Source organism: Pan paniscus, chromosome 1, assembly GCF_029289425.2.
Source record: "Pan paniscus chromosome 1, NHGRI_mPanPan1-v2.0_pri, whole genome shotgun sequence".
Classification (NCBI taxonomy): domain Eukaryota; kingdom Metazoa; phylum Chordata; class Mammalia; order Primates; family Hominidae; genus Pan; species Pan paniscus.
This window is the reverse complement of record NC_073249.2, coordinates 13,526,271-13,553,471: the sequence shown is the minus strand read 5'-3', so window position 1 is coordinate 13,553,471 and position 27,201 is coordinate 13,526,271. Positions and strand designations below refer to the sequence as shown.

The 27,201-nt window shown below is 50.6% G+C and overlaps 1 protein-coding gene across 2 annotated transcripts in view; it reads right to left on the bottom strand.

Moving 5' to 3' along the window:
• GNG4 (G protein subunit gamma 4) overlaps nucleotides 1-26,461 on the bottom strand; it is a 103,486-nt gene extending 77,025 nt beyond the window's left edge. The window contains exon 1 of one of the 2 annotated variants that reach the window (XM_055099608.2): nucleotides 26,259-26,461. The gene's annotated coding sequence lies outside the window, so the exon portion shown is untranslated. Of the gene's footprint in view, nucleotides 1-25,302; nucleotides 25,682-26,258 lie in introns of those variants that run through there. The other variant, XM_034949386.3, reaches the window with a different exon arrangement.
• Between the last annotated feature and the right edge of the window lie 740 nt (nucleotides 26,462-27,201).

Sequence of the window (27,201 nt, the reverse complement as noted above, 5' to 3'; positions counted from 1 at the left end):
TTTTTTAACTGAAGAAAAGACAAAAGCTGTCATATTCCAGCTCCTAGCATTATTCAAGAAGAATGAATTTTCTATAACCATTCCTTGGGCAAACCATTCATTTTTACATTCCTGAAGAATTAACTTTGTTAAAAAACAGGATGTCTTTGTTCCAGAGTATCAAGGTTTTGCTTTACATTGTGTGCAATTTTGCTTCTCATTTCATTTGCTTCCTATGAGATTTTTTTAGCGCTAAGACAGATCAAAGAAGGTTTCCTTGTTGCCTTTGGCTCCACTACCATTTCCTCTCCCAGCTCCTCAGCTAACTGGTTATTTGCTTGGCCAGTAGTGCTATTTGCAAACAGGCTCCTGAACACTGGGAGAAGATGGTTGCTGGTAAATTGCAGCTTGTGGGAATGTCTGCAACACACAGCTGACTTTCTGGAACGTGGGGAACCGCTGACCTCAAACGTAGGTTCAAGGAGGAACCAGAGCCTGCTGAGGACCCACACTGAGGTGCTGGTGGATGCGGGCAGCTGCCAAGCTGATGAGGAAGGGTTTACAAGAAGCAGGTCAGGGCCCCAGCCTGGCAAAAGGGCTCTGGGGCTCTGGGGGAGGGAACGAAGATTGATGTCTTTTGCAGGCCGACCCTGTGACCCACACAAAGCCACAAGAATGATATCCCTTTCCCTTGCTTTCTCCTCTTGCCCTGGGACAGTACTTTTCTTCCCCATTTTCCTAGCCTTCTTCTGCAAACTTCCCGGCATTTAAAAAAAATTAACTTTATTTTTTAGAGCAGTTTTAGGTTCATAGCAAAGGTGAGCACAAAGTACAGAGTTCCCACATAACTCCTGTCCCCAAATAGGCGCAGCCTCCCCCAGGAACATCCTGCACCAGAGTGGTCCATTTGTGACCATCAATGACCCAACACTGACACATCAATATCACCTAAAGTCCACAGTTTACAATAGGGCTCACTCTTGGCACTGCACATGCTATGGGCTTTGACAGATGTCTAATGACAGCTGCTCACTATTATGGTGTCACACAGAGGAGTTTCCTGCTCCACCTATTCAACCCTCCCCAACGCCAAATTCAGAGCAGGAGGTGCCTCCACCACAGCAACCACTGATCTTTATACTGATTCCATAATTCTGCCTTTTCCAGGATGTCATATAGTGGGAATCATAGTATGTAGCCTTTTCAGACTGATTTCTTTCACTCAGCAATACGTATGTAAGTCTCCTCTATGTTGTGTCATGACTTGATAGCTCATTTCTTTTTTAGTACTGAAGACTATTCCATTTTCTGGATGTTTCACAGCTTATTTATCCATTCACCTACTGAAGAACATCTTGGTTGCTTCCGAGTTTGGGCAATTATGAATAAAGCTGCTATAAACATCTGTGTGCAGGTTTTCGTGTGAACATAAGTTTTCAACCCAGGAAAATTCCAAGGAGTGCAATTGCTATAGCATATGGGAAGAGGAGGTGTCGTTTTGTAAGGAACTGCCAAACTGTCTTCCAAAGTGGCTGTTGGATTTTGCATTCCCAACAGCAATGAACAAGAGTGTCTGCTTCTGCAGATCCTGGCCCGCTTTGTGTATTCTCAGGGTTGTGGATTTTGGCCATTCTAAATGGTGTGTAGTGGTTTCTCCTCCTTTTCATTTGCATTTCCCTAATGACATATGATGTTGAGCTTCTCTTCAAATGCCATCTTTGTATCTTTGGTGAGATGCCTTTTCAAAACTTTTGCTCATCTTTAATAGGATTTTGTTTAGTTTTGTTTTCTATTGAGTTTTAAGAGTTCTTTTGTATTCTGAGTAACAGCATTTATCAGATGTCTTGCAAATGTCTTCTCCCTATCTGTGACTTGTCTGCTCATTCTCTTGACTTTCCCAAGCTTTTCAAAGCTCATAGGGAGGGCCTGGACTAGAGGGAGGCTAGTGAGGGACCTAGAACACAGAATTTAAAGAGGTGATCTATCTCAGGGCCTTGCAAGTGCGATGCGACACGGCCGAGTGCCTCTTTAAATTCTCACCTAATTCTGGTCCTGCTGATGTGGTCAGACCTCAGCTGCACTAATGTCCAGCCCCACCGTCTACTGAGCAAACTCATCACTCTCTGATAGGACCTTTTCCGTGACCATTGCTGCCAAGACAGCAGCTTCATAAAGAACACCAGGCCGGGCACGGTGGCTGATGCTTGTGATCCCAGCACTTTGGGAGGCCAAGGCAGTCGGATCACCTGAGGTCAGGAGTTAGGGACCAGCCTGGCCAACATGGTGAAACCCTGTCTCTACTAAAAATACAAAACTTAGCTGGGCGTGGTGGCACATGCCTGTAATCCCAGCTACTTGGGAGGCTGAGGCAGGAGAATGGCTTGAACCCAGGAGGTGGAGTTTGCAGTGAACTGAGATTGTATCACTGCACTCCAGCCTGGGTGACAGAGTGAGACACTATCTCAAAAAAAAAAAAAAAAAAAAAGAACTTAGAACCCAAATTAGACACTGTCTTTGGGACTGGGAGACTTTCTCATGACAAACAAGAGGAAGAGAAATGCACCATCGCTACTCACAGACCTGAGGGAGGCTCTGTCACTTGGCAGCATGACTTTCTGAAAGCTGCCTTATCTCTCCTAGCCTGGGGTTTTCACACCTGTGGAATAGGTAAAATGTACTTACCCCATGACATAGTTTTTTGTTTGTTTGTTTGTCTTTGTTTTTTTGAGACAGAGTCTCGCTCTGTCTCCCAGGCTGGAGTGCAGTGGCCCAATCTCAGCTCACGACAACCTCCGCCTCCCGGGTTCAAGCAATTCTCCTGCCTCAGCCTCCCGAGTAGCTGGGACTACAGGTGTCCGCCACCATGCCCAGCTAATTTTTGTATTTTTAGTAGAGATGGGGTTTCACCATATTGGCCAGGCTGGTCCTCAAACTCCTGACCTTGTAATCTGCCCGCCTCGGCCTCCCAAAGTGCTGGGATTACAGGCATGAGCCACCGCACCCGGCCGACATAGTTTTAGATGAAATGAGATCATGTGAGTGAAGGGTTTGGAAAACTGTCTGGTACGGCACAGGGGGCTGTGAGGAAGTGGCAGCTCTGATCACCACGGATGCACGCAGGAACCAGCTGCGGCAGTGAATCTGTGCTTCAGACTTGTGCTGCAGACCATTTACAATGGCCTCTCCCCAGGACACTGTTGGAAACTGGAAGGCTTCCGGGTATGTTAACTTCATCAGAGAGGAAGACTGGAGTATACTGAACTCTTTGAAAGGAAAACCAGGATCCTTAGTTTCAACCATGAGACTGGATAGTATTTTGTGATATCAACCAATACTTCCCCATTCAAGGAAGGGATGGGTGTGATGGGTTAAAATACAGACATGGGGCCGGGCGTGGTGGCTCATGCCTGTAATCTCAGCACTTTGGGAGGCCGAGGTGGGAGGATCACCTGAGGTCAGGAGTTCAATACCAGCCTGACGAACATGAAGAAACCCCGTCTCTACTACAAATACAAAATTAGCTGGGCGTGGTGGCACACACCTGTAATCCCAGCTACTCAGGAGGCTGAGGCAGGAGAATGGCTTGAACCCGGGAGGTGGAGGTTGCAGTGAGCTGAGATTGTGCCATCGCACTCCAGCCTGGGCAACAAGAGCGAAACTCTGTCTCAACAACAACAACAAAAACAACAACAACAAAAAACCAGACATGGCCCAAGAGTCTTTCTGGCTTTTGTTTCCAAAAGCCTAAACCCCAGAGGTGAGAAAGAATTCAGAGTATCGGAGGAAAATGTCTTGGCCAGAAGCAGGAGGAAGAAGAGCGTTGCCTGCAGGACCGGAGAGTGACCCTCTCTGCAAGCTGGGGTGGTTGGGGGCCACAAAGCCATGTTAGGAGACGGGGGGGTTACAAGACCCTAGAACAAAATGGCCATTGGGTGCCCTGAAGCGGAGGAGGTCATGGGCAGTCTTGTGGAGAGTTTTGTGTCCCCAGGCAGGACCCAAGACCACCAACAGCAACCAGCCTAAAGGGTCCCCACCCAGATGATGGTGTCCTACGGGTCACCCAGTGGACAGATACCTGGTCCTGTGTAAGTTCTGGGGAAACACTGAGGCAACCCCAAGCAGGCCAAACAGGCAGAATGCATGCTTCGATTTGAGTTTTAAAACATTTAGAAAAGTCACTTTTCCCCGCATATCTGAATATGTGGATTGAGACTCGCATCAGCCCTATTCACTTTGATCCGCAGGTGCTAGGCGGTGGCCCTTTTTAAAGACAGCTTCCCTGCAGGAAGCCCAGCCTCCTTTCTCTGTATGGCTTCTCTCAGGGTTTGCCATTCCCTTCACTTTTGCATTTGTAGAGTCTTCAGCTTCCTTTGGTTCTGAGCAGGACCCAGGAGATGGACATGCATTTCCTCTCTGACAAAACTGGCACTTGTTCTCCTTGGAAGCGATAAAGTCAAACATTTGCTTGAATTTTTTTTTTTTTTTTTTTTTTGCTTTTTTGTTTGTTTGTTTTTAGAGATGGGGTCTCACTCTGTTGCCTAGGTTGGAGTGCGATGGTGCAATCACAGCTCATTACAGCCTCAAACTCTTGGGCTCAAGAGATCCTCCCACTTCAGCCTCCTGGGTAGCTGAGACCCTAGGCGCGTGCCACCATGCCCCGCCAATTAAAAAAAAAAAATTAAGACAGGGGCTTGCTTTGTTGCCCAGGCTGGTCTTAAATAACTGGCTTCAAGCCATCCTCCCACCTTGGCCTCCCAAAGTGCTGGGATTACAGGTGTGAGTCACCATACCAAGTTGGGATAACTCTTCTGAAATGTCAAGTGCAATTACAAGAAGCAAAAAAATTGGTCCCAACTTCTCCCATATGGTATGAAAAATTAAAGAATTTCAATGCAGTTGCCTTTACTCTCGGGGACCTAGGCCTCTTCCACTCACATGCTTTTGCTTCCACTATTTTATCTACTTTACCCCTCCTTGACTCAGCACCCAACACTTCTTGTGAAAAGCCATCTCTGCCCTCCTTCAAGGGTTCATTGTGAGGCTACCAGCCTCTCAAATTTTTCTTTCTTTCTTTTATCTTTCTTTCTTTCTTTTTTTTTTTTAAGATTGAGTCTTGCTCTGTTGCCCAGGCTGAAGTGCAGTGGCACGATCTCGGCTCACTGCAAGCTCCACCTCCTGGGTTCAAGCTATTCTTCTGCTTCAGCCTCCCGAGTAGCTGGGACTAGCATGCCACCATGCCCAGCTAAGTTTTGTATTTTTAGTAAAGACGAGGTTTTACCATGTTGGCTAGGCTGGTCTCGAACTCCTGACCTCAGATAATCTGCCCGCCTCAGCCTCCCAAAGTGCTGGGATTACAGGCATGAGCCACCGTGCCTGGCTCAAAGCTTTCTTGAGCCGGGCAGCCACCTTGGCCCCTGGACCTGAGCACTCCCCTTCATTTCTATGACACTTCTGGGTTTTTACTGTCTTCATCACATTGTTCCCCTCTACTTATCCTTTCTCATGTTGGTGGACAATGAATTATTTCCAATATTTTCTTTTGTACAATGATGTTATGAGCATGTCTCTTGCACGATAATTTTTCCAGGGTAGATACTACAATAGGATTAGAGTTGGTGAGTAGAGATGCCACACATCTTCACTTTTACACTTCCCTGTCTGTTAAAATAGAATGAGTAACCTCCATTCCCCATAACTTCACATACACTAAACACACACTCACAAAAGAGGCTGGTCATCTTTCTTCAAGACATTCAAGAATTCTCTTGTGGGACTATTTCAGAAAGGTCCCCACATTGTCAGCACCTTAAAGCTGCCGGATACACATCTTCAAATGCCGTAAGTACTTGAATGTTTGCTGCTGAAAACAGCAGCCTGTGACTCAACTACTTGAATAATCAAGACCAACAGCCTGATGATGCCACGCTCTCATCACTTATCAGATGCCGTCATCAAGGCTGAGCAGCAACAGCCGGGTGTTTTGTTTGTCCCGGGAATTCTGATGAAAGCACACAGTTTGCAAAGTGCCAGCCAGCACTGCCTGAGACAGCAATTCAAGGCCTCTGGAGCAGGGTCGCCTGTCATACGCAAGTCCTGTCTGATGGCTCAAGCTGCCCCAGGAATGACCAGAAAGTCACCGTGGGAGTGTGGACGCAGCTCAGAATGACCTAGACGCATGGCCTGTAGACTCGAGGGACACGGGCTCTGGAAGAGGAACTCTGAAATACTACTGTAGCTGGTGTTAGAAAATAATTAATTGGGTGGCCAGAGGCTGAGATGGCTGTTTTGCCTAGGATTCTGACCTAAGCAAACTAAACCCAACTCAATGTCAACAGTAAAATGAAACATGAGCCTAACCAATCACCAGCTAATTTCTAATGAGAGACTCTCCTTTTTTTTTTTTGAGACAGAGTCTTGCTCTGTCACCCCGGCTGGAGTGCCGTGGCACGATCTCGGCTCACTGCAAGCTCTGCCTCCCAGGTTCAAGCGATTCTCCTGCCTCAGCCTCCTAAGTAGCTGGAATTACAGGCACGCACCGCCATACCCAGCTAATTTTTGTATTTTTAATAGAGATGGGGTTTCACCAGGTTGGCCAGGCTGGTCTCCAGCTCCTGACCTCAGGTGATCCGCCCTCCTCGGCCTCCCAAAGTGCTGGGATTACAGGTGTGAGCCACTGTGCCCAGCTGAGACTCTCCACTTTAACTGATCAAGTATTTTTTCTTTGTCTTGCTTCCAAGAACACCTTATAAATGTTTACCCCTCACGCCCCCTCAGTGGAGCCCTGAACCTCTTGCAGTTTGGTGCTGTCCAATTAATGAATCACCCTCTGCTCGGATAAACTCTCTAAAATTGTAATGTGCCTAGGTTGATCTTTCCACACTGGTTACACGCTGCTCTATCAGCTGAGAACCTCTGGGAAGCACCGTCCTGGAGCATGCAGCGCTGAGGGCTGGTGGGCATTGATGCTCTGAGCGGAGGCTCGGTGCCTGGACCCTAAAGTGGCTTCTGCATTAACACTGTTTGCATGCCCAGCGTAGCTTACTGTTTTCTTTTCTTTCTTTCTTTCTTTCTTTCTTTCTTTCTTTCTTTCTTTCTTTCTTTCTTTTTCAGATGGAGTCTTGCTCTGTTGCTCAGGCTAGAGTGCAGTGGTGCTATCTTGGCTCACTGCAACCTCCTCCCGGGTTCAAGCGATTCTCCTGCCTCGGCCTCCCAAGTAGCTGGGATTACAGGTGTGCGCCACCACGCCCAGCCAATTTTTGTATTTTTAGTAGAGACGGGGTTTCACCATGTTGGCCAGGCTGGTCTTGAACTCCTGACCTCAGGTGATCCACCTGCCTTGGCCTCCCAAAGTGCCGGGATTACAGGCATGAGCCACCGCGCCTGGCCAGTTTTTTCTAATTCCTATGAGTGGCAATACGTGGATGAGTTCTCAGTTAACCAAAAGATAGCAAGAATACTTCCTTCTGTGCACGCCTCAAACAGCAGAGTTTAAGTGAAGCCTGGGAGGGCCTGGGAGGTCACCCGCAGAGGGCTGTGTGCGGAGGCTTGCTGCTTCCCAGCTGAACAGCCCCTCATGCAGGGCAAGGCTTAGTTGACATGTTTTTCTTTCTTTCTTTTTTTAAGAGACAGGTTCTTGCTCTGTCAACCAGGCTGGGGTGCAGCGGCACCATCATGGCTCCCTGCAGCCTTAAACTCCTCCTGGGCTCAAGTCATCCTCCTGCCTCCTTCCCGAGGAGCTGGGATTACAGGCACACACCACCATGCCCAGCTAGTTATTTTATTTTTTGTAGAGACAGGGTCTCACTAGATTGCTTAGGCTGGTCTCCAACTCCTGGGCTCAAGCGATCTTCCCACCCTGGCCTCCCAAAGTGCTGGGATTACAGGCATGAGCCACTGCACCTGGCCAACATGTTTCTCATCTGTGTGCAAAGACTGAATACCTAGGCTGCAAAATGAGCTCCCAGAAATGAATTAGAAAATTCTGCCTTACAAGTACAAACAGAGAAGTGGTTCTGGAGATGTGGTTTAACCAACTGGAAAAAGTATTTTTCAGACAGGAGGAGTGGATGAGGAGCCAGGAGACTTGCTTTTAATCCTATTTCTATTTTTAAAAATTATTTGTATGACTTTGAACAAGGTTTTTTCTCTTTTAGTCTTCCCTTTTGTAACTGTCTGTTGTCTTCCTGCCCCAAAACGATTAGAATTAAGTAAAATGCCTCAGCTGGGAACAAAACCAAGATGACGACTTGGCACATTCCTAGAATATTAGACATTGTCATCGGCCTTTGTTGAGATTAAGTAACAACTTAATGGCTCGATTCTGAAAAAACAAAAGCAAAAAGAAAAAGAAAAAACGTAGTCACGTAGTTTTCATTCTAGATTAGAAGCATGGATGAAACCGAAAGACTATTCAAAGAAAATTGCTTTTAAAAGAAGAAGGAAGAACTAATCTTGAAGGCTGTCACCCACGGACACTGCTGATCATCTGTTCCATACATTCAAAGGATCTCTCTACGGTGGTTATTCAGACCTTGCAGACAGGCTGATGTCTGTTGCTCAAGTACGCCATGCATGGAAGAGAGTATATTGGCAGCAGTGAAAAACAAAATAGGACTCATTTAAAAAGCCTGGAAATAATCTGGATACTTTCCAGGAAAAACGATGTAGAGTCTGACGCAGTTGTTGTTGTTTTAATGAGTGACAGCCTGCTGCTGGTCCCTGCGATATGGTTGTTCATGGAGACTTGTCCCTGAGCAGCAGAGCTGGTGGAATGAATGGCAGGCTGGGGATGGAGACAAGCAGGGATAAGTTCCACTTCTTCCCAGCAGCCAAAAAAGCCACAGATGACAAGATCTGCCCTCTGTGCCAGCACCCCTTCACCTGAAATGACAGAACTTCTCATGTACCATATGGCGGGACAGTGCTGGGAAGCCTCCGAGCAAGACAGTCTGCCAGGGAGGCTGGCTCTGGTTATTTCTCTTTCCACATTATTTTAAAATTAAAAAAAATTTTATTTTTGAGACAGGGTCTCATTCCGTTGCCCACGCTGGAGTGCAGTGGTGCAATCATAGCTCACTGCAGCCTTGAACTCCTGGGCTCAAGTGATCCTCTTGCCTCAGCCTCTCAAGCTGCTGGGACTACAGGTGCATGCCACTGTGCCCAGCTAATTTTTAAAATTTTTTGTAGGGACAGAAGTTCACTTTGTTGCCCAGGCTGGCCTCAAACCCTTGGCCTCTTGCAATCCTCCCACCTCAGCCTCCCAAAGTGCTGGGATTATAGGCATAAGCCACTGTGCTCAGCCTATTTCTCCTCTCAACCAGAAGTCACCTGGTGGTGGGTGAAGAAGCACCTGGATGGGAGAAGTCCAACCAGGATAAGGCCATAAAAAGCAAGAAAAATGTACACATGGCCCAGCTCATGGACAGTCTTTATAAGCAAATAGGGAAGGATAAAAAGACGAGAATCCAAATGTGAGAAGCAGAAAAATAAAGCTCTGGTCCTAGGAAAGGTTCATGGTGGGAGATGGGAGGATTCGAAATCAGAGAGAGCTGAGATTGGGGTCCTACAGGATGGCACAGTTAGTTCCACTGGTCACTAACTAGTCCCCACTCCTCCAGGGAGGGTGAGGGATCAGCTAGTCTCAAAATTACCCTCCACCCCTGCACCAGGAAGACTCACTCTCTGTAAAGCTTCCCAGTCAATGCCCTTGTGTCACGAGTGGTTACTGTCTGGGGCCAGTGGCACGGGCAGTAAAAAGAATTTACCAAGACAGTCATAGGTAAAGAAATGCAGATTTATTAGCAAAAGCATGGAAATATGTTGCAAGAAAGCAATAGGCCAGTTAGCAAGAGAGGAGCTGACTGGAGGAGACAAAGGCTTGCTGGGGATTTTATAGGATGGAGCTTGTTCTGCGTGCTGGAGAAGGCTAAGTGCAGTATTGATAATGTCAAGGTGGCTGTGAACTAACTTGCATTTTTCTATCAACCGAGGGTCTGGTGATATCTGGGTGCAGGAAGATCGTGAGTCATTTGCGCAGATGGGCTATGTGTCCTAGACTATGAAGAAACGCAGATTTATAGCTTATCTGTATTTTCTTTCTGCTTTCCCTTGCTCCCACCAGCCTGGCTCCTTGTTCCTAATTAGGACCCCACAGTAAGGCTGCCTTCCTTTGCTGGCTGGATGCAGTGGCTTACGCCTGTAATCCCAGCACTTTGGGAGGCTGAGGCGGGTGGATCACCTGAGGTTGGGAGTTTGAGATCAGCCTGACCAACATGGAGAAACCCTGTTTCTACTAAAAAATACAAAATTAGCCAGGCGTGGTGGTGCATGCCTCCTACTCGGGAGGCTGAGGCAGAAGAATAGCTTGATCCCAGGAGGCGGAGGTTGCAGTGAGCCAAGATGGTGCCATTGCACTCCAGCCTGGGTGACAAGAGCAAAACTCTGTCTCAAAAAACAAAAAACAAAACAAACAAAAGAAATACTTCCTTTGCTGAAGTCAGCAGCTGATAGAGGAAGGCAATACAAAGCCGAGTATAGACAGTGAATAAATTTAGAAAATGTACCAGAACATGGCATTGTTAATGAACCATGGAGCACCAGAAATGGAAGGATTTTGCAAACCATGGTTGCAATGGTTTTAAAGCGCAAAGTTCAAACATTTATAAATTAGGTCCCTTCTAAAGTCAATCAGACAAATGCAGTCTCTTACAGCCCCATATGGTTTGGATATTTGGATATCCAAATCTCATATTAAAATGTGATTCCTTTGGGAGGCTGAGGCGGGTGGATCACCTGAGGTCAGGAGTTCGAGACCAGCCTGACCAACATGGAGAAACCCTGTCTCTACTAAAAATACAAAATTATTCAGGTGTGGTGGTATGCGCCTGTAATCCCAGCTACTTGGGAGGCTGAGGCAGGAGAATCGCTTAAGCCCAGGAAGTGGAGGTTGCAGTGAGCCAAGATCGCACCACTGGACTCCAGCCTGGGCAACAAGAGCAAAACTCTGTCTCGGCGGGGAAACATGTGATTCCTGATGTATGGAGGTGGGGCCTGGTGGGAGGCGTTTGAGTCACGGGGGTGGAGCCCCCATGAATGGCTTGGTGCCCTCCCATAGTAACAAATGAGTTTTCCCTTTATTCGTTCACAGGAGAGCTGGGTGTTTAAAATCAGCCCAGCGCCTCTTCCCATCTCTCTTGCTCCCTCTCGCCATGTGACATGACTGCTCCCCCTTCACCTTCTGCCATGAGTAAAACCTTCCTGAGGCCTCCCCAGAAGCAGATGCTGGTGCCATGCTTGTACAACTTGCAGAACTGTCAGCTAAATAAACCTCTTTTCTTTGTCAATCACTGAGCCTCAAGTATTTCTTTATAGCAACACAAAACCGACTAATACATGGCGGTATTTTCAGTATCTGTCGCCACAGAAGATACAACACGACAAAGCTGTGATTAATTCAGTAACATACTTAAATTCATCTTTATTAATCCCAAAGGCATCTATGCATACTTGCAAATTAATCAGCAGGATACAAACACATGGCAGTCGCAATTGCTCTACACAGGTTTCCTGGGTTGTGCACCTGTATTCAGAGACCCCTTGCAGTGGCTCTGAAGCCCCAGCTTCCACCTTGAGGAAGCTGAAGGGCAGAAGACAGAAGGTAACTTAACCTCCTTAACCAACCAGTTAGTGTTTGAGAACCTGGTATTGCTGCACTGCCAGGGGACACCCAGGTAATGGCCAGGAACCCTCCTCTTGCTAGACAGGTAAGCCCAGACTAGTGTAGGGAGGAACTGGCTCTCTCTCTGTTGTAGAGGGAGAATATCCTGAGAGACAGGGCTGGGCTGTTTTCACCGTGCTTCCTCATACCTGCCCCTCCTCTGACCAGCCAGAGTTATCCGCACTGCCTCAAGGAGAATGAGGACGATTACATAGAAGCGCAAAGAGGAATTTTGCTTTTTACTTCCAAAGCGGGTTCAGAAAGCCTTCCTCAGGAACAAGTTTTAGACGCTAAAGCCTTTGATTTATTTGAGGAAGGCTCTTTGAGGGTCTCAGAAAAGGGGAACCCCAAAGGCACCAGGTCCTGCGGTGAGGCCTGGGGCAAGGTCTAGGGGAGCCCCGTGCAGAGGAGAGCAGCTGGCACTGAGCAGCAGGCCTGCATTCCCTCATCTTTGCCACATGGGGAGCAGTGCCTGCAGCAAGCCATGGCCACGCAGGGGCACGGCGCCCACGCTGAGACCTCCCATCAGAGACCTGCGTATCTCCATGGGTCCTCCAGCAGGGCAATTGCCTGTGCCCTGAGATGTTGGTGAGCCTCAATCACATTCCTCCATACAACAATCTCATGTTAAGACCAGAGATCCGATGAACCCCCAAAGCAGGGTGGGATCCCCGATACTGACAGGCGATGGCATGCGGATGCCCCAGCGTTGTACTTCTGTACCTGGGGGGGACACATCGGAACTGGATTCTGGGACCCTATTTCCTTGTAAGTGCATTCTAGGTCTTTCCCTGCTACCCCAGCTGCTACCTCTTACCCCTAGGGCAAGAGGATACCCTAGGAACAGTGTGGAGTTCGAGCGGAAGCCCTGGGTGCCGTCCTTGCCCCTCTAGGCACCTTGTCCTGATGGTGATTCTCCTTTGAACCACAGTCTCCTCCTTCAAGAATGGGGATAAAGATCCCTGCCTCCCCACTGCACTCCAGCCTGGGCGACAGAGCCAGACTCCGTCTCAAAAAAAAAAAAAAAATCCCTGCCTCCTGGCATTTCTGTAAAGATCAAGTGGACAGGGTACATGAATGCTTTTAGCAAACTGAAAAATGCTAATCAAATGCTAGTGATTGCTCCTTTGAAAATCCAAGCACAGCCTGCAAAATACTTGGAATATAAATTGAGCAGACATATCGGGAGTAGTTTCAGGTTATGCTTACGTGTTCTTTATTTAAAAAAACAGTGCTTAAAACACCACCTAAAAATTCCTCTGACCACCTATTTCAGTCAAACGCTGGAAGATGGGGGATGCTTTATATTAAAGAATTAGAATGAGGCTGGGCGCGGTGGCTCACACCTGTAATCCCAGCACTTTCGGAGGCCAAGGTGGGGGGATCACTTGAGGCCAGGAGTTCAAGACCAGCCTGGGCAACATGGCGAAATCCCTTCTCTACGAAAAATACAAAAATTAGCTGGGCGTGGTGGTGCGTGCCTGCAATACCAGCTACTAGGGGAGGCTAAAGCATGAGAATCGCTTGAACCTGGGAAGTGGAGGTTGCAGTGAGCCGAGATTGCGCCAACTGCACTCCAGCCTGGGAGACAGAGCAAGACCTTGTCTCAAAAAAAAAAAAAAAAAAAAAAAAAAAAATTAGAATGAGGAAAACAATGAGGAGGTGGAAACAGATGTTTGAACATAGGAGAATTTTCGATGCATAAGGATGCTGCGGGCACTTAACCAGATGTCTGCCCTTCACTACCTGGCCAGGGTGGCACTTTTAAACCATCTGATAATGCAGAGAGGCGGCACAGTCTGTATGGGCACACAGCTCACTCTGTGGCTGAAGCCACATGTGGGTGCACTGGGCCCAAGGAGCTGACCTCTGCTCTTGTGGCACTCCCAGTCCAGCACAGACTTGAGGAGACCACCGAAAAGGAGCCCAGGCCAATGGCCTGCAAAGCCACTTCCCTCTACTTGACCAAGAAGAGCTTCCCGGACCCTGGCTCCTGCCTGCGCATCTGGCCAGCTTCATCTTCCAATGCTCCTGGTCTCCGATAAGCCCCAGCTGCCGGACTGCTGTTTTTAAATCCCTTCCAGGCAGGAGGAACAGAAGAGAAGTGAGTGGGCAGGTGCAGGCCCTGGAGCCTGAATCTGCTCCTTTCTAGCTCCGGAAATTTGGGCAATTCTCTTCACCTCCTGCTTTCTTCCCTTCAAAATAGAGGAATGGTTGTATTGGTTTCTATTGTGGCTACAACACAGTACCATATATTTATGGCTTAAAACAATGCAGTTTTATTATTTTACAGTTCTGGAGTTCAAAAGTCTGAAATGGGTCTCGATGGACTAAAATCAAGGTGCCAGGAGGGCTGTGGGTGGAAGCTCTGGGGAGAGTTCGTATTTCTGCCTTTTCCAGTGTCTACAGCCATCTGCAATCCTTAGCTTGTGGCTCCTCCTGCATCTTTTTTTTTTTTTTTTAACATTTTACTTTAAGTTCTGGGATACATGTGCAGAACGTGCAGGTGTGTTACATAGGTATACATGTGCCATGGTGGTTTGCTGCACCTATCAACCCGTCATCTAGGTTTTAAGCCTTGCCTGCATTAGGTATTTGTCCTAATGCTCTCCCTGCCCTTGCCCCTCACCCCCCAACAGGGCTCGGTGTGTGATGTTCCCCTCCCTGTGTCCATGTGTTCTCATTGTTCAACTCCCATTTATGAGTGAGAACATGCGATGTTTGGTTTTCTGTTCCTGTGTTAGTTTGCTGAGAATGATGGTTTCCAGCTTCATCCATGTCCCTGCAAAGACATGAACTCATTCTTTTTTATGGCTGCATAGTAATCCATGGTGTATATGTGCCACATTTTCTTTATCCAGTCTATCATTGATGGGCATTTGGGTTGGTTCCAAGTCTTTGCTATTGTAAATAGTGCTGCAATAAACATACATATGCATGTGTCTTTATAGTAGAATTATTTATAATCCTTTGGGTATATACCCAGTAACGGGCCCTCCTGCATTTTTAAAGCCAGCCCAGCAGCATCCCCCACCTTCTCTCTCAGATGCTCCTATCTTCCTCTTATGAGAACCTTTGTGACGACACTGGGCCTGCCAGGTATTCCAGGATCACCTCCCCATCTCAGGATCTTTCCGTTAATCACATCTGCAAAATCTTTTTTGCTGTGTAAGATTCACAGATTCACAAGTTCCAAGGATTAGAGAGTGGCCATCTTTGGGGACCATGATTCTACCTACCACAGTAGTCATCAGGAATAAGTAGTTCATACAACATAAGCCACTAAGAGCCTGGGCTGCAGGAAGCACTTAATTAATGTGAGCCATAATCATTCTCCCTTGCTGAAACAGAGCCCCCAGCCTGGAAGGCTTTCGCCTTGCACTGGCTGTGCCCCAATAGTTCCATCTGGCCAAATCATGAGACCTCCTTCCAGATGCCTTCCCTGTCCTTCTGGGCCGGGCTTGGTGTCCTTCTGTGTTGAGGTGGGAGCTTTTCTTAATTCCGTGTTGTATGCTTTTTTTTTTGAGACAGCGTCTTACTCTGTCGCCCAGGCTGGAGTGCAGTGGCACTATCTTAGCTCACTGCAACCTCTGCCTCCTGGGTTCAAGCGATTCTCCTGCCTCACAACCAGCTAATTTTTGTATTTTCAGTAGAGACGGGGTTTCACCCATGTTGGCCAGGCTGGTCTTGAACTCCCAATCTCAGGTGATCTGCCCACCTTGGTCTCCCAAAGTGCTGGGATATCAGGCGTGAGCCACCGTGCCCCGCCCTGTGTTGTGTTATAATCGTCTGTCTCCCTCACTGGATTGTAAATGCCTCAGGAGCAGGGATGGCCTCTGACTTATTTTGCATTCCTACCCCTAGGATATGGCACACAGCAGCTGTCAAATGTCTCCTGGACGGCTCATGGGTGAAGGTAGGTCTGTGTCCTTTGGGGTGTCCAGAACCTCAGAGCTGCCGTTGCTGCTGTGGGAGGGGAGCAGTGAGGGGGTCTCTAGGTGGGGGTCTTGTGCTCTGACAGAGGCAGCTCTTCAGGGTGGTAGCTGGTTTCCCCACAGAGAAGGCTGTCTCTCACCCCAGGCAGAAGAGGACAGATCCATGCATTCAGCCTGGGGAGGAGACCTGGTGTTGCAGGCACATCATGCTTACGGTGGTCAAACCCTCACAGCCCCACGAGGAGCGGGAGAGGCTGGCATAGGACACAAGAGCCTGGGGATGCTTAGGCAGGTTGGGGGGAATCAGATATCAGGAATAAGGACCCACAGAAATCATTTGGTTCAATGCATCTCAAATCTGGTGGCTGCAAAACTCAAAGACTAATTCCTGGACCCTAGCCCAGACCCACTATGTCAGAATGTCCAGGGGACGAGGCCCAAGAAGGGATATTTTTAAAACTGCCCAAAATGTATGCAGCCAGGTTTGAGGACCACTGCTGCATCTACCTTAGGCTTTATACACAGACTGTGCTACAAGTAAATGGTTCTCAAAACAGGTGTGTAAAGCAGAAGGAAGTATACACACATCATTCAACAGACTACAGTGAACCTGCCAGACCACACATCAAGGCGAATACATAAGACAGTCCTTGCCAAGCTGCGTCCTTGAGCCCGCCTGAATCCCAGCAGGGTGGAGTTGAGGGCGGCCTCTCTACTTCATTTAGCCCACCAGACCTTCGGACCTGAGGGTCTCTGATCCAGCCTGTCGGGGCCACCACCCCCTGCAGGGCTCCAGGAAGAGTCAAATTGCCCGGTGGGCCAGAGCTCTCCCTCCCTTTTGTTGCTGCTTGGCGCCTGGCAGGTCAGAGGTCACTGGGCCCAGCAGCCCCAGTCCCTGGATGGGTGGAGCACCCACAAAACAGCCAGGCTGTGAAGAGGCCCACTTTGGAGTGAGAAGGGGCTGCTTCTTGCGTGTCATTTTGCAAAAAGAATCTCTGTCTCTTCCTCTACCTTGAGTTACACTACCAAATACTCCTTTTGGTTAATGTAGCTTTCTTATATGCTAGGGGTGAGAGGAGGGGAAAGCCACCTTATTCTGTCAGGAAGGCACTTGGGCATAAATTAATCTGTAGGCCAAGTGCAGTGGCTGATGCCTGTAATTATGCACTTTGGGAGGCCGAAGTGGGAGGATCACTTGAGGCCAGGAGTTCCAGACCAGCCTGGGCAACATAGTGAGAACCCATCTCTACAAAAAGTTTTAAAAGAATTTAGCCGGGCATGGTGGTGGGCAACTGTAGCCCCAGCTACTTAGGAGACTGAAGTGGAAGGCTCGCTTGAACTGGGGAGCTCAAGATTGCAATGAAATACATCACATCACTGCACTCCAGCCTGGGCAGCAGAGCGAGACCCTGCCTCTAAAACTAAATAAATAATCGGCGGGGCACAGTGGCTCACGCCCGTAATCCCAGCACTTAGGAGGCCGAGGCAGGCGGATCACCTGAGGTCAGGAGTTCTAGAGCAGCCTGGCCAACAAGGTGAAACCCTGTCTCTACTAAAAATACAAAAAATTAGCTGGCGTGGTGGCGGGCGCCTGTAATCCCAGCCGCTAGGGAGGCTGAGGCAGGAGAATGGCTTGAACCTGGGAGGCGCAGGTTGCAGTGAGCCGAGATCGTGCCACTGCACTCCAACTTGGGTGACAGAGCAAGACTCCACCTAAAAATATAAATAAATAAATAATCTGTGACTCCATCAACACTTTCACCTGTTGGCTCCACGTGCATCAGATGAGCTCATTTGGGAGGTCACCTTAACCTCGGATCAACACAGCAGGTCCTCCCACAAGCAGCCTATTTAAAATGTGAGCCACCCCCTTCCCCGGAATTCCCTACCTCCCAGCCTTGTTTTATTTTTCTCTCATGCACTTACTAGATCTTAAATGCTTATTTATTCATGTACTTGTTTAAACTACTTTTGATTTTCTGACTTCTTATCATTGGTCTGATTCCTCCACCGTAACAGAACTTCTATGAGGGCGGGGATTTTTCGCTTCCCCCGCAACTGCCTGCGTTTTCGTAGCCCTAGAGCTTCGAAAGTACAGTGCGGAAAAGCAACAAAACACACTAAGAACTGTGCGGAAAAGGAGAGAAAACCAGACCGCAGGGGCATTTCACAGCTAACCACAGCGGTCCGAGGAGAACGCAGGGTGGAAGAACCCGAGCGAGGCCCGGCAGGGGCGGGGTGAGCCTTGTCCCCGCTCCCGTGCAGGTGTCGCGGGTAAGCTGCCACGGTTACTGTGAAGCAGGGCCAAGGCCAGCCCTCCGCCTCGAGGCCACTGGTGCTTGGGGGTGGGAAAAGAGTGACCGGGGGCAACTGAGCAAAACATAGAACAGAAACTCCCTCTCGAATAGAGACCCACGCACGGAAGGATGATACACTGTGATTCCCCGACGTGGGCCTGCAGCAAGAGACGGGTGCTAACAGCGTCCGAGCCAATCCGTAAGCATCAGAGGGACAAAGAAATCATAAACAAAAGGCAGAATGCAACTGCTTCAACGCAGAAAGAATGAGTCATCCAGGAAGGCAAGGTGGTGGCGGGTTGGCTGTGGTTTTGCAGAGGCGGGCAGGAGGGGCAGGGGGCCAGGGAGAGGGCAGGGTTGGGGAGGGGTCTCTTTTAAGGGAATCCTATGCATGAAAGTCTGTGTAAGAAAGGGTGTGCCTCTTACAGAAGGATATTTGTTTTGTCCTAAACTTGCTGTGTGTTCTTTGAGGCACGGGCCTCCCTGCTTTGTCATCACACCTTGGATCACCCCAGGCAATCTCGCCCCTGTGGCTTCACCTGGGTCCAGCCAGACCTCTGCTCAGCTCTGCACGTACATGCCCCCTGGATGTCACCTCCTGACTTGGCAAGTCATACACCCTCTCTCTACTTGCCCAGCTTCATTCACAAAACCAGGTCACATTACCCGTCGTCCATCCATGCTCAGTCTGGAAACCCTGGGATCCCAGACACCAGCCTCTCCCTGGCCCTCTGTTTCCAATCAGACGGCCGCCCCGACTGACGCTGGGGCCAGGGCACCCTTGGGCGTTATCCAGTCTCCCTGTCCTCCCTCTCCTGCCCCACGCCTCCGACCTTCCCCACATGGCAGTCACAGCCAGAGGGCCAAGGTGGGGCCTGCTGCTTCCAGCTTCTGCCTGACAATGGCCCTGGATTCCCCATTCTTCATGGTCAGTCTCACCTTCACACCCTGGCTCTGAGCAACCTTTCTGCTCTCTCCACTCCTCTTTCATGACCCTGGGCCCCTGCTGGCCGCCCTGCCTGGAAAGCCCTTTCTCATTTGTCTGGCTTGAAAAACCTGCCTCAGCTCACCAGGGCCAGCTCAAGACACCCTCTGTTGTCACACGCTTTCTGCACTGCTATCAGAAAGAACTAACACTCTCCCTGTCTGTGCACTAACCCAGGGTAGGTGGGCTGTTTTCACACATGCACCCCCTCTAGGTTCTGACTCCTCTGGAGTGCGTGACCATATCTTATTTGTTTCCCTGTCACCAGTGCCTAAACTATCTGATGCATATATTTATTGCAGGTGCTTATCACACATGCAAGGTTCACATGCAGTCTTCGATGAACACATCGATCGCATCCAGCAATATATCTGTATTGGAAAAGTCCTTCCATAGCACCCAGTAATGAAAAGGAATGTGGCGGGGAGCAGTAATGGACAGTAAAACTAAAAACACCAGGAAGATCACAGTGAGATCAGCAGAGCCCTAGAATGGCAAATCCATGACAAAGAAAATTTCTGATGAATAAAAACGTGCCTGGGTCCAGGCCAGCAATTGGCTTCTTTCAGACACTATTGACTGCAACAAACCCTAGCACAAGGAGAGGGTCTAACGAGAAACTTGTTCAGAGGATGCTGACCCATCCATCAGTGAGCACAGCAAACCCAAAAAGGCGGGGACACGGCAGAGCCTGGGCTGCGGGCACACTTGCTGCAGTGTTCACGGAGCACACACAGAAAGATCTGCCCGAGAGAGTCCCCAAAAGGCACAATTCTACCAGGTCAACCAAGTGGAGGGGAATGGCAGTGAAACGCCAAACTCCTACTGAAAGGTTGATGGGTACAGCCTTCCAGAGACAGGGGTGGGTGGCGGGAACGCGGGCACCCAGAGGTCCAGATCAGCAAAAGAGGCCAGTGACTCTGTCTCCATCAGATAAAATTCAGCCACAGCGGGAGGGAGCATGTGAGACCCACGAAGGCCTTGCCCTGGACCTACACCTCACCCTGTTCCAGAGAGAATTCAGTGGCCAGCAACACTGCCAGTTCCCCTTTATTTCCCTTGAGATCAACATTTTGGAATTTTCTACTCACACCCACCGAGCGACCCTCCTCGGCCACCTCCACACCCACACTCCAGGCCCACCACTGCCCTTGGGCATGAGCAAGCCTGACGCTGTCTCTCATCCTGGTAACACCTTCTTCCCTGCACACACCGTCAAACACATGCACGGTGTAGACTGAAGTCATCAGGTCTCCTTAACCAGGCTGCAGTCCCCTAGTACCCTGCCATGCGGCCCCACAGCTGCCGGGGGGATAAACAAGCACCTTCAGACTAGAGCAGCTTCTGAGTGATACGCAAAGTTAACTGGGGCACAGAGAAAACAGAATTTTCCCAAGATTGCTGAAGGAAAACTAAAACCGAATAAGGACTGACTCATGCTTGTTTAGTCGGCCACAGGCTAGGGGCAGCGGAAAGGCCCTGCTGGAAATTTCCATCCAGGGTCTGTGCAGGGCGGGTACCCCAGAGCCGCAGGGCAGGGCAGATGGCTCCTCAGATCGGGCTGGAGAGACATCCAGGAGGAGGATGCCAGTTGTTGGGTGTAGCTGGACCTTCCTATAGACAGGGAGCCATGGGAAGACAGAGACCACTGATGAGGAAGGGGAGATGCAGCAGCAGACACTCCGTCCACATGGGCCCCGGGCCGCCAGAGACCCCAGGGCCCATGTGGACGTGTGGGTGTTGAAGGGTAACACGTAGCCCTTTCCAAGGTGTGTTGATGACTTGGCTCAGCCTGCAAAGCCAGGCTGCCTGTACTGCTGCCTGACCTCTGGCCTCTGGCCTCCAAGAGCCTGACCCTCTGGGAAGACAGAGTCCCAGCATGGGGCATGACCACCCCATCTGCTCTTCCTGTTCATCAGTGTCTGGACCTGAGCCACAGAGTCCTGCTGGGCCATTGTGGAGAAGAACCAGCTCTCAGCCCTCAGCAGCCTCCCTGCCCTGCCCTGCCTCCCACCCCAATCTCAACAGCCTCTTGCTGTTTTCTTCCCGCCATCTAAGCTCATTTCTCCTCTTTGGGCCTTCATACATGGGTACTGCTTTGCTAGAAATCTCTCAATTTTACCTCTCTGTGTGGTGGGACACCAGAAGAAACAAGGTTGAGTTTGGGTGCTGGAATTTGGAGGAACATGTAAACACTTTTTCTGCTGTAGTTGTAGAGGTGCTTGAATAAGAATGTTCAGGCTGGGCATGGTGGCTCACACCTGTAATCCCAGCACTCTGGGAGGCCGAGTCGGGTGGATCACCTGAGGTCAGGAGTTCGAGACCAGCCTGACCAACGTGGAGAAACCCCGTCTCTACTAAAAATACAAAATTAGCTGGGCGCGGTGGCACATGCCTGTAATCCCAGCTACTTGGGAGGCCAAGGCAGGAGAATTGCTTGAGCCCAGGAGGCGGAGGTTGCAGTGAGCCAAGATCGTGCCATTGCTCTCCAGCCTGGGAGACAAGAGGGAAACTCAGTCTCAAAAAAAAAAAAAAAAAAAAAAAAAAGAATGTTTAAAAGAGTTAAAAATGTTTTCCTTCTTCCTATTTTATCGCCCTGCCTCTCTTTCTTTGTTGGAGCCCATATGGAGGGGACAGAAGACAAGGCCTTACAGCTGTACATTAGGCAGGGGCACCAGGAGGAGGTCCAGGCACTGATGAGAAAGGCATAAAGGCACAGTTAATGCCAGCTCATATGATCCATCGTGGCTGTTGTCCCGCCTCATGCACAGGGGTTGTTGGGGAAGAAACAATCTCTCTGGCCCAGAGGGATACTTAGAGTGCTTCTTCTATCTCTAGGGCCTTCCATGGCCTCAGAGCACATGTGTCACACCACAGAAAGCCAACCCAGCAACTCAGAGAGAAATGGTTTTAGAAATCTAAGAAGCAAGAGAAACAAATCCTCCTGGGAAAGGAGCTCATGTGCAGTGCCTGAGTGTGGGTCTCTCTACAGTTCTCCACTTTTTTCTCTTCCACACGTCTCTGTCACTTTCACTTGACATTTGTGTATACTTTTCCTACATCAGTTAAAAAAGGTTCCCACCACCCACCAAACCCGCTGCCAGAACACTCCTGGACAGAGAGGACACAGGCAGTCACTGCTGTTTTTTGCAAATTAGAAACTTGGCAGGTATCCTGTGAGTATCAAAGGAGATCATCCACGTGACACGTCTAGCCCAAGCATTGCCCTTCTTTCCCCTTGTTGCCCACTAACCTGGGCTCCTAGCCCTATCCGATCCTCGGAGACTGGGCCTTTGGTGACCCACAAACCTCACGGCCATGGAGACGAACAGTTCCTCCATAGCTCCCTATACTTCCTCACTCCTGGGCACCCAGGGCTCCTTCCCCAATGAGCACAGCGTCTTGCACACAGCCGGCTTTCCCTTATCTGCATGGCACCTGTCACTCTGTCTACCAGTTTCCAGCAGGGAACCTGATTGCCCACCAGCCACCATTCAGTCTAACAACAACTCCTTGGCAATTAGAGGAATTTGGAGCGCTCCAGCAAGCTCACTGAACTGATCTCTTTTTAAGCACCCATTGTTTTCTCTGCAGTAATTTTTTTCTTTCAGCAGCTTTTCTAGCCCCTATTTCTTAACATTTCCTAAAATGAAAATTTCATTTGTGTTTTTACTTTTGATCATTTATTAACAGTCTTTGGCTTATTCTTTAGAGGTTTTTAACCAGCTTCTTTCAGTCTTTCGGTAGTATTACCCTGCAATCTCCTTTTCTTTCCTGATACCATTTAGCTTTTCTGACTTTCAATTAAAATATCCTTGCTATCCACTGTTGATAGGCTATTTATGTAGTACTTATACCTCTATTAAAGGAGTTAAATTTTGGTTTCTGGTTTTAAAAAAGAAACAATCTCTCTACCTGAATAATACAAGTCTCTATGCCTAAGTATATCTAGAATGAATAAAAATACCAAATTTTAAAAAAGGAAAACCAGCAAGATTAGATAGCAGTATATCCTTAAAAGGTGTTTCAAGAACAAAAATCAGGTAATATTTTAAAGTTACTACTTCAAAATTCCATGAAGAAAGGGGCAATCTTCTGACATACATTATTAGGCATTCTCCCCTCTCCAAGCAGAAACTGAGACAAACTAGGAAAAATGTGATAGTGAAATAGTGAGATGCAGCTATAAATAAAAGAAGAAATTGTTGGGTACAGACCTTAGTCTTTGCTTTCTGCATAAGCAGTAGTTTTGTGGTAGGCGTGGGTTTGGGCGTGTAGGTCCGGGGGGAAGGAGCATTGTACACATTTTACAGTGTTCCTGCCCTCCTGAGACAGCTGTGGCTCTTGCTTCCCCAGGGGTCAGGGTCCATGTTCCCACCTCATGTTGTTTATTTATTTTGAGGCCAGAGTGCAGTGGCACCATCTCAGCTCACTGCAACCTCTGCCTCCCAGGTTCAAGTGATTCTCGTGCCTCAGCCTCCCAAGTAGCTGGGATTACAGGCGTGCACCACCACACCCGCCTAATTTTTTGCATTTTTAGTAGATATGGGGTTTCATCATGTTGGCCAGGCCGGTATCGGACTCCTGACCTCAAGTGATCTGCCTGCCTCGGCCTCTGAAAGTGCTGGGATTACAGGCGATGTTCCCACCTGATGTTCTACCATTTCAAAGAATGCACTGAATATTGGGGGACTTCAGGGGCTGTCACTTTTGCTTTAAAAACTGTAAAGTGAATCTAGGAAAAGCTTTTTTTTTTTTTTTTTCTGGTTTCTCCACCATCAGTTTGCATGAGAAATGCCAATCATAGGACTGCTGGGAATGACCCCTTAGCTGTGCTGTTTCTGAGCCAGCCCTACATCCTCCACTGGCTTCCTTGGGCGAATTTTAAGGCCTATGAGCACTGGAGTTGTGCATGGAGGTGGGGGCCAACAGGAAGTCCATTGTCCTAAATAGTCATTTCAGCCTAACTAACCCCATGGTGAGGCTGCTCATTAACAGGCAAGGCATCCCTGTAAACCTTGCATTTGCACTTACACCTACTATTTATTAAGTGCCACAGCCATCTCTTATCATGACCGGTCACTGAGCAAACCCTACATTTCAAAAACAATCCAGTTTATAGGTACTCTGTCTGTTTCTCCGGGCTGGAAAAGGCTTTCCATTTATCAACTTAGTTGTCCCCCCAGTCGCCTCTTGCAGGGAACAGGGCCAGATCAGATGGCGGCTGGTTCCCCTCCCCCGCCTCATACAAAAATCAGGAAAAGGAGTTGCGGGAGGAATCGAGAAGCCGGCCGCAGAGCCCAGGCCCCCCATGGCTACTGTGAGGCATTCGCCGCTGCAAATTTCCTGTCCACTGTGGGAAGCGGCACACCTCACTCATGAGCAGACGACAGGACTGGCACGTTTTAATGGAGCACACGGGCGCAGCCTAGGCGGCCTTTTGCTCCGGCTGAGAGGCACGGGCCCGGTGCCAGCATTTGACAGTCCTGGGAGGCGACGGGTAGAGGAGAGACGCGGCAGCCGCGGGGCCGGGGAGACGGTGGGAGGCCCGGCGTCCATCATCCACTTTATTACTTGATCAAACTTTAACATTTTCGGGTTTCCTAACACCTTAGCCCCAAACACTCGAAATGAAGCAAATCTTAAATTAAGGAGTCTTTCCCCACCACGCTCTGTCCTCCTCCCCACTTCACCCTCCCGCCGTTTCGCGTTATTTCCAAGGCAATTTAAAAAATCAAGCCAAACAAAGCTCCCCGGTTGCTGCCGGGCGCGCGCGGCGAACGAAGCACATTTCAGTTCAGCACCAGCCTCGGGGACAGACGCCATCAAGGAGGTGAGGAAAACCACCCTCAGCTGCGGTGGCTCCAGCGTCACCCCGAGTGCTCCCGAGGCGGCGTCCGGGCTGCTGGGGAGCCAGGAGGGCTTCCTCAGGCACTCGCCAGAAACATTTCCCCAAAGAAAACGCCCAACCAGCCACGCCATCTCCTGCCACTGAGGTCCTTTTCCACGGGGGACGTCCCCGCCGGGAGAACGGCAAACGCTCTGTGACCTACAAATGGAAGAGGGGACCCCCGAGCCCCCGCCTGCCTCATGCCGGAGGGACCGGGCGCCCCCAGCCCCGGAAGCCCCTGGACGCGCTCCGAGGGGGCTGTCCACACCCGCGCGCGGGCTTCCCCGGGGCCCGGCGGGAGGTCCCGGGAGAGGAGGCCGAGGGAACCACAGGTCTTTGTGTCGCGTGCAGCAGCAGCTGGCGGCGTGAGGACCACACCGGCGCCAGAGCCGTCTCCCTAGGTCCGGAGACTTTCACCCCGAGTTTCTCTTCCGCGTCTGGCTGCACCGGGCTGGGCTCTCCCCGCGGACACCCGGGGCTCCGGCCGGGCGCCCACTTACCCGGAGCGGGATCACGCGCGGGCTTCGTCTGCAGCGCGGTGCTCGCGGGGGGCGGCCAGGCCGAGCGGCATCGCTCCGCATCGGGGCGCGGGCCGGGCTCGGGTGCAAACGCGCGCCTCGTGCCCCTCCCGCCGCCCGCGGGGTCTCCGCGTCCCGTCACCGGCCCCGCCCCGCGCCGCGCCTCCCGCCCTGCAGGGCCCGACCACGCGGGCCTGGGGGCGCAGGCGGACCCTCCCCCGGCCCTGGACGCTGGGGGCTTCTGCTCGGCCCCCTGTGCTGTGGGGGCCCAGACTGGGGAAGGGGGAGCCGGCGACTCTGCGACCCTCGCCCCCGTTCCACGCTGGCCGCGCCCACTCCGCCGCGGGGTCTCGCCCGGGAAATCCCGCCCGCTGCCACCGACGTCACTGCTGCGTCACCGGGGCTCCCGCGCTCCCCGCCCCCGCCCCAGCCCCGGCCCGCGCCCCCCGCCCGCTACTCGGGCCCACGCCCCCTGTCCCAGCAAAGGGCCGCGCCCCCGCCCCGCCCCCCCGGAGCCCGCGTGGCCGGGGGACCACTGGAGGGGTCTGTGGGGCGGGGCCGGGGGGTAAATCACTGGGGGGGTCTGGGGGACCGAGCCGTGGGGGAATCACTGGAGGGGTCTGGGGGGCGCGGCCGGGGGGAGATCACTGGGGGGATCTGCGGGGCGGGGCCGGGGGGGAAAATTAGTGGAGGGATCTGCGGGGCGGGGCCGGGGGGGGGAATCACTGGAGGGGTCTGGGGCGGGGCCGGGGTTGCTGGAGGGGTCTGGGGACGGGGCCGCGGTCAGCGCGGGCTCCCCGAAGCCTCAGGTACCGCCCTCGCTCGGGGTGAGCTCCAGCGCCTGGGCCGTTGGGGCGCGGGCCGCTTCCCACCCTGCACCAAGGGACGCCTCGGAAGCCTCCGGCCAAGGCGGGGAACGGCGGAGAAACGCGGAATACCTGTGCGAATTCGCGCGGCCGCGTCGCCACTAACCCGGCGAAGGCTGACCCGACGTTGCTGAGTGACGGGGCCCAGGGGCCGGCGAGGCCCCCACTCCGGGGGGAGCGAGGCCGGGAGGGCGGAGGGCGCGTGCTGGAGGCGGGGGTGCCCTTCGCGCCCCGGTTCTAGGAGCGACTGCTCTCCAGGCCTCGTCCCTGTGGCACCGCAGGCTTTTGCGCTGGAGATTTTAAAACACTTTAGTGATTACAGCCCTCTTCCTTTCAGGGAAAAAACAGTTTAAGCGCCGTCCATTTTCCGACTTGGTAAAATAATACGAAACCTTGGGAATAGAGAAGCAACGAAAACATTTCACGTAGTGTTGGCAAGATTTGTAGAAAAGGAGGCCAATATTAATTCCCTTTTTGAAAACAACAACATAACATCATGATGAACGATTAGGAAATATTTCGGGAAGATCGGGGCGCCTCATCCTCATCCGCCGTCCACAAGCGGTCCCTGCCACAAAGGACACAGGGCGCGCTTGTTGCTCAGATCCCTGGCCCCACTGGTTGGACCTTGCCCTACACACACGTGTACCTTCTCGGAGCCCAAGGGCCAGATTGGATGCGAACGCGGAGATCACAAAGGCCCGTAAACACGGGGCCAGCAAACACATCGATTTTTACAAAGCTCTCAAGTGCCCATTTAAGGCACAAAATTAAACCTTGGCAAAACGACTAAGCCAGTCCATGTCCACCTCACAGACTTTTAAAAGTGAGAAAGATATATGAGTACTGCATTGAAAATTCAAGCAAATCCAAACCCGAGCTCATTGTTTTCACCCCAAAATCTTATTTCTCCTGCATTTCCTGCCCACCTCCCGCCCCCGACTGGTTGGCTAAGGCAGAATCCTAGGTTTCCTTTGATCCCAAATCCCAATCTCAATTAATCAATCACAAGGGA